Source organism: Montipora capricornis, chromosome 13 (assembly GCF_036669925.1).
Source record: "Montipora capricornis isolate CH-2021 chromosome 13, ASM3666992v2, whole genome shotgun sequence".
NCBI lineage: Eukaryota > Metazoa > Cnidaria > Anthozoa > Scleractinia > Acroporidae > Montipora > Montipora capricornis.
Genome location: NC_090895.1, coordinates 20169655 through 20182154, shown reverse-complemented (window position 1 = coordinate 20182154; position 12500 = coordinate 20169655). Strand labels below are relative to the sequence as shown.

The 12500-nt window shown below is 37.1% G+C and overlaps 2 long non-coding RNA genes across 3 annotated transcripts in view; both read right to left on the bottom strand.

Moving 5' to 3' along the window:
* Window positions 1–12500, bottom strand: part of LOC138028206 (uncharacterized) — a 390617-nt gene that overhangs the window by 219679 nt on the left and 158438 nt on the right. The gene's annotated exons all lie outside the window — the stretch shown is intronic.
* Window positions 282–2672, bottom strand: LOC138028989 (uncharacterized). Its single transcript, XR_011127786.1, has 2 exons — window positions 2388–2672; window positions 282–1253 (listed from the first exon to the last, which is right to left on the bottom strand). It is a non-coding gene; the product is annotated as an uncharacterized lncRNA (long non-coding RNA).

The window sequence follows — 12500 nt, the reverse complement described above, 5'->3', positions numbered from 1 at the left end:
TCCATGGCAACTCCTTCATATTTTGTAACAACTGAGGACAAAGCAATGATTACAGTTCCTTGTAGAATATCCTCCCGTGAGGAAAAGCAATTTGTAGCCTATCACTACTGCTACGTTTTAAGACTGCGCCCATCCTCTCCCAAACCCCATATTGTTTTCTTTGCCTTTGTGCAGTTTGGACACAAACAAATAAGCTAACCTGTGGCTGATCAATATGATCAAATTTTTGTTCCACTGTGTGAAACATAAATAAAATAATTACAAGCATAAGCCCTGGAACATCCCTTAAAAAATAACAATGACTGTATTTATTGTTTAAGGCTTGACTAGCAACACGACACAGAGAACTTAAAAAATATAGCATAACTATTTCACACTCAAGGATCACAGGCATCTATTTTTGGGGGTCTGAGGGCTTATGTGTGGCTGATCTAGCCCTTTTACTCAATCAATTAGCACAAATCAATACAGTAACTCTCTGTTTCATATTGTTTTCAAGGTGTCAGTGTCATATTCCAGCACTCGGCAAGGTCTCTTTTTGACTTGTGGCTGTTTCTGCTTAGGTGGTCTCATACACCACAAGCCTTTTTGGAGACATCACCGCCATAGTAAAATATTTGTTAATCCCTCCTACGTGATTCAGTTTTTCATACATGTACTATCTGGCTGTTTCTGTGATTCAAGTTTTTAATTTCACACAGAGTTTGTTTCATTTGTTAACCTTATTTTGGGGTTGAGAGTTTGCTTTGTAAATTTCTCCCCCTCATTCTACAGACTAACCCTAACTTTTGTCTATGATTTTTCCTCAGCTCACCATTCACACACAATATTGCCCTCAAACTACCTGCCAATTAGTGAATATGTTTTAGTTAGTGGAAAGAAACCCTTCTTGTAAGGAGGATTCTTCTAACAACACCAATTAAGAAAGCTACAAAGGTTGCTAGGTTAACGGCTGCTTGATGTATTACTATTAAATAACCAAACTTAATTCAACTTCGACAGTTTATCTTTAATTCAATATGGCTTCTTCTTGGGGGACCAGACACAAACGGTAACATAATTATTGTTTAACCACTGTTTGCAAGACATTATATTTTGGTGCGATATTGTTTCTTGTCGCCTGTTTCCATTATTTTATGTCATCTGTATTTCGTACACAAAGTAGAATACATTCAGACTCCCCTCACAGGGTTTGTGATTCAAATGTTTAACCACTCTGCAAAATTCCAGTCTTATTGATTGGGTTATGGAGCCTATAATCCAAAAAAAATACATTTATCACTCTTTTGTAAAGGTCATTCAAAAAATGAGGGCAATAGCTACGACCTTGTAATATCTTGTCTCATATTTCCAGTTTATTTTTTTTTTTTAGATTATGCAAATTAGAAGATTTGCAATGTCACACTGTGTACATAATGTGGAAGGCAGGACTTTTATTTTCAGATAATTAATGGTAATAGGTAACAATATTTAGCTCTATTTTCTATTTTGTTTTGAAAATAGCATGTTACCATTTCTGCTTGTGAGAGCTAACCATAAATAGGCTTACCAAATTCTCTTGACACTGTACAACTCTTCATACTAACTAGTAAGCTACGATGGTATGTCATTTAGCCTGAGGTGCACCCTGGTCAGCCTGTGTTCAGTAAGCTCTCAATAATGACAATAAAAACACTTTCCCCAAATCCTGTGCCAATAATATCTCTGAACATGACTGATTTCTAAAGGCATGATTAACCTTTGCACAACTATTGTACTCACAGTAAGGCGGCACATAATTAGCTGAATTATCATTCAACTACAGAAAATATTGTGGTAATCAGTGGCGGATCTAGACCTTGAGCTAAGGGTGGGGGGTTGCTTGCCCTGCCGGCTTTTCCTCCTGCGGTAAGGTAGTTTTGAGGTAAATGCAAGCACTGTGATAATTTGGTTCTTTCTTGGTTAGGATTTTGCTATGCCGACCATTTATTTGGAAGCGGTCATAAGCTGTGTAATTTTTGTTTTTGAAAAGCCACAAATTCAAGAAACAACCATGGCCCGAGTACCATATGATAAACTACTTTCTAACTAAGCTGGCCAAAGCCATACTGAGGAATATTGCACCTTGGTCATTTTTGTACGGACCTCGCTGCGCTCCATCTTTAGTTCCACAATGTTCAACCAATATTCCCCAGTATGGCCCTCCAGCTCGGTTAGTATGAGCTTAATATTTCCAAGTTGTTACTTGTATTTTGATTTGCCTTTTGGGTCCTTCAACACACAGCATGATTCGTGAAAATACTCACCAGAATATAAACAAAATGTAAAAAAAAACCATGACTTATAACCTTTTCCATGGAAATGGCTTGTATGGCAAAGTGAACAAGAAAGCAAACACTTGGATTTACCTAAAGACCATAGGTTATAGGAGAGAATCAATCAAGAACAGAGAGAAAATGTTTGTTACATTAACATCAGCTATGTGTCTGGAACATCTGAAGAATTTTTTTCCTCGTTCAAATAAAAAAAGTCGTCTGTGATGTCCTGTAAAAACAATTCTTCCAATTCTTCGAGTGAGTCGCCGATCTCAACACTTGCCGCCATTTTGAAAAGGCTTTTTAGTAGACCCCAGTCTACTGCATCACACCTTTTTGCTCGGACCCGCTCGTTTCACCGCCCGGTCTCTTTCCGCCCTGTTACATCCGGTGATGCGCGCGCTTCACTGTTCATTCATCGTTTCAAATCGCAAAAATCAAGTGAACTGACGCGTCTTTCGATCTAAGATAATCTTTATTTTCGTCACAATTTATTATAGCCGTGAAAAGGTCATGTAGAAGGTTAGGGCCACGTCACAACAAGGAAAATTTTGTCAACATCTCTGAGAATCAAAGGCCAAATCAATACGTAAAGAAAAATGTCAACGGCCTCGTGGAAAATGTAAAACGTCATCAGCCGGTAGGTTCAAAATTTCTTTATCGCCCTTGCTTATTGATGACAAATAGCGATGAAATGTTTTCATGTCGCTGACTGTTTTCTTTGTTGTGTTTTCACTTTTTCGCTCCTTCACAAAAGTTTCAATCTCTTCTTGGCTGTTTCCTTCGTTTTCTCTGTCGCCAACTCGTTCATTATTTGTTTCTGTCAAATCACCGTTGTCCAGAAATTCGTACTCGTCCGGGTAATAAAATTCACGACTTTCATGGATCAAATCACTCCAAATCACTACCTACAATTTTTGTCTGTTTCATTTTATTTTGTGCCTTTTTGAAAGTCCATCATTTATAATAAGTGTCAGTGGCAGGCCACCTCTAACTGGACTTTTTCTGAAACAAGAACTAAATCTTTCACCTCTCCTGGTGCCAACTCGCCGGGCCTTTAAGGACACAGTTAACGTTTCGACCTATCTTGTGAACGACAGATCCAAACAAATGCTTATAATTTTGATCATGTTCTTTAGACGTATAAACAAAGACCGCCCATAGAAGCTGCAGAAGAAATGACCAGCTCCAAACGTCTGTTTCATAGCTCAGTTTGTTACAGCGTCGCACTGGTATCGAGAGGTCACGGGTTCAAACTCCGTTGAAGTCCTAAATTTTACAGAGCTTCCCTGCGCAGTTGCGGGAGTTAAACTGCGTCTATGACCGCAATGATCATAGCTTCATTTGAAGTAATAACTTTCCCTCAGCTTTTAAAAAGTAAACGGAGAGTGAACCTTGGTTACCAAAAAAATATCAGGATTATTGCCAAATCAGGCGTTTATAGGGCAAGTAAAACATTTTCTGTCTCTAAACTTTAAATTGAGAACATCAGTTGACTGTTTTAGAATTAATAACATAAGAGAAGCTTTGCAAATAATAATGCTTTCTAGCACTCATCATTTTGTTAAATTTAACTGGATAAAATCGTCACACAGAAGCAATACTGCAAAAGTAGTTTTTTTTTTCAAATTTGTTTTTTAAACATCTTGGATAAGATTACTCACCTAAAATACATCTAACGTTTGGATCCCGCTTGCGGGACATTGAATTGTCATGACACGATGATTTCTCTGCAGTGAAAGTGAGTAGTTACCGTTATACACATTGGGTTTTTTTTCACATAACGAGGTGTGGAAATCGGTTATTTTCTCATCATTTCGTTAAAAAATATATATCAGCTTTGTGATATCCATAAAGCAAATTTCCAAAGTAAATATCTAAGAACACACCATATAAAGTGCTTCTTTGTTTTCAAGTACAGAACAAAAGGGAGATTTAAAGCGGCGATTTGTAATATTTAACAGCTTCCCCTCTTAAATTTATCATGTCCTGTAATTTTAAGCCCTTAAAGCAAGTTCATTTTCTCTTCGGAGGTCTTCCAATCACAGAAAATTTTGAACACAGAGAATTATTTGAAAAAAGTATTTCAAACAACTTTTATCATGCTATTTCGCAACTCCATTTCATGCACTTTTTTTATGAAAAAAATATATAGTTTACGTCATAGAAAGTGCGTCGCATGGGGTTTTATTCACAAGTTTGTTGTGTCAAAAACTCCGAACCAGCGAGGAACGAGCGAGTGTGGGTTTTTGACCCAAACAACGAGTGAATACAACCCTGTATAAAGCACTTTCTATGTCGGGGCTTTTTATTACACATAAGACGAGAATTTTTCTGAACGCAAATTAGAAACAAAAACTCACTAACAATAGAACCAAATGCAAATTTAATTTAATTCAATAACAATGTACAATTTGCACGAGATGCACGAGTTATTGGCTTGGAAAGGCCTTTACGCTAACGTTGATTGGTTATACTGCCACACGTGAAAGAGCCGTACGCCATTCTGATTGGCTGTATAGGCTTTTTCCTCATATGAAAATAGACCGTATAGATTTGTACAAATGAGCTTTATGGAATATAATTCTTATGTTATGTGCAATAAATTATAAAACAGCCTTTATTAGTTCATAAAGAAAAGTATGTAATGCTGGCTGGAATTTACAACGAAAAGCGGCAAACAGTGGCATTTCACAATTTTACTTATTAACCAAATATGATGAAACTTATATTGATGTCTTAACAAGCATTCGAACTTTTTTTCTTCATTTTTTAATACTTGTCGACCATATGCCTTTTTTTCTTTTTCTTCTTTGAGGAAAATACAGAATTTACAAAACATTCTATGCATAAATTCGAATTCAGTGTATTTATCAAGACAATGTTGGCGTTGGGATGATATTAACAAATTATCATCACAAATACAAAGTGCTACCAACTGTCTATGATACACAAATGTAGCACCGTTCAAAAAATCCCTTAGAAATTGAGGAAAATCAGTTTTGGATGACCTTGAGTGCGTTTCTGGGACACCAGTTTGTCATAATTGTCTCTTCTACAGTATCTCATCATATTTAAATTACTCCTACGACAGACCAGACACGCGCCCTTATTTGATAGAAGATACAGACTACCATCAGGCAGGCATCAAGTATATAAAGGCCTGTATAATCTTTTTACTGGGTTGCCAGTATGGCAATCCCAGTTGGAAAGTGAGTGGGATTTGTTTGTTTTGTTTGTTTTTTGTTTTTTTTTTTCCGTGTCGGTAAAAGTCTTGCCTGTCACTCCCCTGCTAAGTGGTATCTTTGTGCATAGAGCCTTCTGCTCGTATTTTCTTAGGATAGAGAGGGTAGTGGAAATGCGTAGATTTCTCTGGTGGACACAGTAGAATGATAAACTTAACCGGCAATGGCGTCGAAAGTCATGTAACGCGAATGGCGTTTTAGTGGATCTTTGAACAAAATATACCCTTATGAAGCTCAATAATGGCAAGTCATTTGGATACTGAACAAGACAGGCGGTGGAATCTTAAAAGCGACGAGTAGTGAACTTCGACAACAATCTGTCGCCCGTCGAGCCGAAATCAAAGTGAGCTGCATTTCTAAGATTTTGCCAAGTGTGCTGTTATGTAGAACACTGAAACCAAATGGAAAATTCTCTGGTAACTTATGGGTTCAACAAAGACAGAGAACGAATCGAACACCTTAAGTGGATCTGTGATCAACTCTGCACAGTCTTCAGGTAAAAAGAAATTATTTGAAAGAATTATTTGAAAGAAAGCTTGTCGTCTATTTTGTGCTTCATTATTCAAGGAAAAGGTTCTTCATGGAAACGGTTTGATCCTGAAATTTTAGTTTGTTGTAATATTGCGCATATTTGACACGATTGAGTTTTTTCTCTTCACGCACGTAATGAAATAGGAAGGGGTTTTTGCCTCTAATAGCAAATATGTTGTTTGTTTCAAAAAATTGTTCGCTGGAAAAGGCGGCCTTTATGAATTCATCATGTTTTATGATATGTGTGCTGGATAGTTTTTATGGCAATAGTAAAGCATTTTCTTGTTATTCGAGGAAAAGGTACTTCAGGGGAGGGTTTGAACCTGAAGTACATGGTAATTTGACACGATTGATTTTCTTGTTTTCACGCACGCAATTAAATTGGATGAGGTTTTCGGCTATAAGATCTAATTTGCTGTTTGTTTCAATAATTTGTTCGCTGGAAAAGGTGGCCTTTAAGAATTCATCATGTTTTATAATATGCGAGCTTAACAGGATAGTTTTTATGGCAATAGTAAAGCATTTTCGTGTCAAAATGAGGTTAGCGTTTTTCTGTTGTGCTAACTCATACTAGATCGAAATTAAAACAATAAACAAACTGCGGTGATCATGTCATGACGCATTTTAACTTGACGTTCCGTCTGATACAACCTACATCTTCAGAAGTGGCGGTTGAACAAAATTTAAAAATTGTATATGTGTAAAACTTTGAGAGAGACTAGTAACTAAATCATTCAGAAAAAAAAAATGTAATATAAGCAGTAGAAACTGGCTTTTTAAATCGATCTCATATATATATAGCCAGAAAATTTCGCTGCCAACATTTTCGTTTAACGTTGGTTTAAGGTCAAGTATTAGTAGGATTTATTTATTTTACAGTGTAAATCAGATTGTCCATTTGCCAAGACTTGAAAATGGTCCCACTTGATGTGTTGTCTCTTAACTTTACTCGATTACACGGCTTTTTAAGCTAGACGCTCTGTAAGCGTAAACTGGGTTGCCTTTGTTACGTGTTTGTCCTCCTCAATTTTTGTATTCATTCCCAAACACCCTAACAAATCATCAGTCCGGAAATGAAACACTATTTATTTTTAAAATAGTTTTTTTTAATTGTTGCATAAATTTAATTTGGTCAAGAACGTAAAAATTCACCTAATTGCCAATATTGTTGGCTACCCAAATTAACTTTATTTTACACAAGAATGACTAAACAGCAAGAAATCCTATCATCGTTATGAAAACTAATTTCATATCAAATTTCAACCCAGGTATGCAATTTACTTAATATTTTCATAACAGCCAAAAAATTGTATTGAAAGAAACAAGAAAATCCTTCCTATTTCATTCTGTGGGTGCAGACAAGAGACACACTACGTGTCAAAAAAAAGTAAAAGTCACTGCTTACGAGCCAGAAGGCCCATCAGGCCGGCGCTTATCTCCGGTTTCAGTAGCATTAAGCGACTAGGAGTATTTATACTCCCCCTGGATGGGATGCTAGTCCATCGCAGGGTTACCCCCAGCATTACGCCGGTACCCAATTATACACCTGCGTGGAGAGAAGCACCGTGAGAGTAAAGTGTCTTGCCCAAGAACACAACGCAATGTCCCTGGCCAGGCCCCGAGACCGGACCACTCGATCCGGAGTCGAGCGCACTAACCATGAGGCCACCGCGCCTCCCAAAAACCAGCAACAAAATGAATTTCTCACCGGAGTTCCGGATCAAACCCTTTTGTGAAGAACCTTTTCCTAGGACAACAAAGCATAAAATAGACAACAAGCTTTCTTTCAAATAATTCCTGACTGTCAAGAATTAGTCACGTTTGATTTTTTTTCCCTTTTCCCTGACGACTGTGCAGAGTGGAGTGCAAAGGAATATAAAAAGCCAGAAAACAGGGATCGGACTTGAACAAACACAGATGCATTCACGGTGTTCGATTCCTTCAATGAGTTCGTTAAACCAATATCCAACCAGACAAAATTACCACAAAATTTGCCACTTGGTTCTTTTTGTTTTGTTTTGTTTATGTGTTGTACATAAAATCCCCGTTAGCGAAATGTTTAAAAATACACAGAATACATATCACTGCTCGACGGCAGATCGAAAGATGCAATTGGTGTCAGGAATGTGTCGCTTTGAACATTTCAAACGTTTATTTTTCACCGCTTGAGTTGTTAATCGAATTGTCGATTCATTCTTGAGCTAAATAGGGGTATATTTTAAAGATCCAATAAACACCATTCGCCTTACATCGACTTCGTTGCCATTGCCTGGATGTCCTAGCGAAATTGGACCCCCAATATTACAGCTTATTCATTTCACTGTTAATTGATACAAAGTTAGATTTTTGATCGGGGAAACTTGAGAAAAAGACTTAGGTTAGTAAATTTGTTGTTTAAAAGCACTGGTGGCGGCATTTCGTATAAAGGCATGTAGATGCCAATTTTCACTCCTTTCTGACAGAAGCTTTGTAACGCACTTGGAATCCATAGAATATTCGTGTTATTTTTTCAATAAGAAAAAAAAAGGGGATAGTCCGACTTCAGTTATAATATTGTTGCAGTTATAAGATTGTTGAAAGCACACGCTGTCGCTTCTTTGTATAGCGTTGCTTTTTCTTCCATTTGATAGTTTGGATGGGTAGCTCTTCCTCAAAGGGGATGCCACTTTTTTGAAGTAACACCTATTACTTGGAAGACGCGTTCTTAGAAGTTTACTTGGTTACAAAGCTCCAGAAAATTATTCCTTTTTCATAACCAAACTTGTCAAGTCATTAATTCTCGTATTAATTTTCAATAAGGAAAAAAAGCGAAGTTAGACTTGAGTTTCGGTAAAAGTTGTTTAAAGCATGCGCTGCGGCATATCGTAAAGTATGGATGCAAATTTTAACTCTTGTCTTTGAAAGCATTGCTTTTTTAAATTTCTTTTTCTTTCAATTAATATTTTTAAATGATCCGCGCTTTAAAAGAATCGTTCTTGATTTCTCGATATTTATGCTAACAGACTTACCGGTACTTTGAGGTGAGAAAGAGATGGGAAAGAAATTCTGCGATTTCATAAATAGACCAAAGACCATGCAATAAACTTCGCTTACACTAAAATATTTAAAGTGTTCCTCGCAAGAGTGAGTATAGTAATCATTCCATTTATAACTGCTAGACTGAGATGGCTGAGGTCAAATTATTATATACATACTGAGATTTTTTCTAAAATTTCTTGCTGGCCTGCCTGTCCTATTAATTTCGAACATCTAAAAAATGGTATAATTTCACATTTTGTACCGGATTTTTAACCTTAAAAGGTAACCTAGAATTTTCGGGAGCCTTTTTTTGGCTGAAATTTTCGAAAAGGTAAGTTTTGATCCCTATAATTTTTCGATCACTAGACTTTCAGCTAGGAAATCCGAACAGATGAAAACTCTTAAGGGAACAAAAATATGCCTATATCTACCATTTAAATACTAAAATAGTCTAACAATACTATGTTTAAGTGGTTTTGGACTATTTTCGTTAGGTGCCCCTGATTTCATGCTACTGCTCCTTGTAAAGGCATAAACATTATCCGGCTTGCTCAATCTTTAACTAACTGGCAAGAAATGCACTAAATTTGAACAAGATTTACCATAACAACGGCGGCAGTATCTACAACTGGTCGTGAGTCAAGGAGTGCATGATACAAAGTTGACAAAATAGTTTTGTCTCCACGCCTCCAGTTCAACGGATTTACAATACTGATACCGCAGTGGTCAACTCAGCGTCAAGCAAAATGCTCCAAATAACGGGAATATGAAATACAGCGCTGTTTCAAAAGCAGCAGAACCGGTAAAAACAATGAAGGAACGAAGAAGCGCTAAGCCACAAACACAAAAATAGAAAACGTTAACGCCGCGTTTACGTAAAAATTCAGGCTAATGCTTGTGGTTAAGGCAATTAATTATCTTGCTCAATCTTGTGTTGAACACTTGAGAAACAGCGCCGAGCTGTTGCTAACGGGCAAGAGATGCACTAAAATCAAACAAGATTCTTTCTTTGTTCTGACAACTTGAACACTTCTTTTAGTGCGATAAGCTTTTGTTTACGTTGCTTTGGTTAATCATTCATTTGAGAACATTAGTGTTGTTACTGAAAGAGGTTATGGAAAGTTCGCGTCTAACCTCGCCTTACTCGTTGAACAAAGAAGAGCCTGTTTGTATGCTAGGTAAAGCTAAATCCTCCTTTCTTTGTTGGTCTCACGTTATTATTGCTGTTGTGGCAATTTAAGTCAATTAAATATCATCGGGCGAATCATCTGTAGTTCTGGACGAATAGCTGTCGGGCGAATAGGCTTCTGGCGAAACATACTGATACCTTATACTTGATGTCTACATCTCTGATATTAGAAAAAAACAACAGAAATTTACACTTTATGAGTGACATTCATTTTTTAGCGTAATTATAAACAAGTGATTGATCTAAAATGCACGGTTGAATGTTCATGTCTCTTAATGCTTACGACGATTTCTATCTCATGCGTAAGCTCTTTGCAGAGCTTCGTCTAACACACGCTCTTGGTGTCATTTTAAACTTTTTGAGAAGCTTCACTTAAAAACGTTTATCTGACTACTGTTGGTCTCTTATGGTCTTTGACTTGACCATCTAAGGCCGTGCCAGTACAAGAGTTGTTTTGAGAAAATCAGATTGGGCGAGAGCAATGATCATTTGATAGATACTCTAGGCTACCATCTATTTTTGAAATGCGTTTTGGTCCAACATACCTGGTTAATGCTCCTTCAATCAGCGGCTGAAGTAAAGACGAGTTATTAAACCTCACCGCAACCAACAAAGTGGAAAGTAAGTCCTCTATGTCAAGTTTATCAATGTTACGGATCTGCTATGCCGTATCAAATTCCTTTTCACGCTTTTAAACAAAGGCCATTTTTATCTGCTGGCACTATTTTTGCCGATGAAAGAAAGCGGCATCTATTGGGATTAAGAAAACGTATGCCGTCTTAATAATCTTTAGTGTTTAATCCTATGTGACCTTTCTCCACTGTAAATCTAGTCTATGGGCCTGAAAATAAATCGAAATGCACTACCATTATTGTCAACTTCAACACTTTCGCGACTATTCCATTTTGATCACCTTAGACAATACGGGCGACCTATCCTGTAACTGGACGGGTACGAACGGCTTTAAGTCAAAATAGAAAATGAATGATTCATTGTTATATCCTCACGTTTGTCATTAAACCTTAGATTTGGTGATTTCTCGTTGTTGTTTTGTGGAGTACGGCAACTGAAGAAATGCACGGAAAATCGTGCTACACGTGCAGCACTATGATTTTTTTCCTTTTTAACCAATAATATTCATGCTTTGTGGCGTTGTCGTTGCCGTAGCCGTCGTCCTTGCCTAATTAAACTCCCAACTGCAATTTTAATAGTAACAAAGAAGTTCATTGGCTTATGACGCCCGTTAATAATTTCCACGATTGATAATAACATCATTGCTCTACTGAAACCGTCCGTACAGTTACTAAAGTTATTTATTCGCTATTTTATTTATTATCTTTATTCACTTCTAGGCAATCTATATACATCCTTTCACAGTCTTAAAAGAACAAGACGTCTGGTGGCGTTTACGTGGGGTGCTGTTCTTCTTCAAGGTGTAAAATGTGAAGGATGTTTGCACTGATTCCTCAAGCGGACTGGTAGTAGTAACAAGGGAAGTGGTAAAACATAAAAGCGCTAAGGAAGGTTAAGTGTGATGAGAATCAAACATTTCTATTGCGACTTCATGCGCTTTCATGCAACAATTTATTTTGCGCTCACATTCAATCAAAGCAAGTTTAGGGTGCGTTCGATTGACCCTACTCCGGAATAAGAATATGTGGCTTGATGATTAAAACTGTATGTTTGACGCGTTTCGAAGCAGCAAGGATAATAAAATTCTGTTTAAAATAGCATTTTAGCCGATGTTTGACAACATTAACGTGAATCTCCGTGAAAACGAAGGATTTCTAACTTATATTCCATGTATTCCCATTCCGGAATACGGTGAATCGAACGCACCCTTAGTTACATTTATTTAATATGCGAACCGGAAATGAAGGCAAAAGATGTAATATTCTCACTTTCATCGCTGTTGTATCGTGCTTGATCGACAAAATCGATTTTAAAAGGAGACTTAGGTTGCTAGCGCTTAGAGCACACAAAGATCACATAAAGTACACTTTTTTCTGCAAATGCTGCCTGAAAACGCAAAACTTGACCTTTACTTCAGGACACGCGCACATAAATTCCATGACACACACAGCAAAAATTTCAATAACAAAAGCCAAATAACAATGGTAGAAGACTCTAGGGACAAAGACAAGACTTCGTGGGAGAGTGACACTTGGAAAGACCCTATTCCGCAACGTACCTGAATTCTGACCCAGAAGAAAAAAAAAAAAA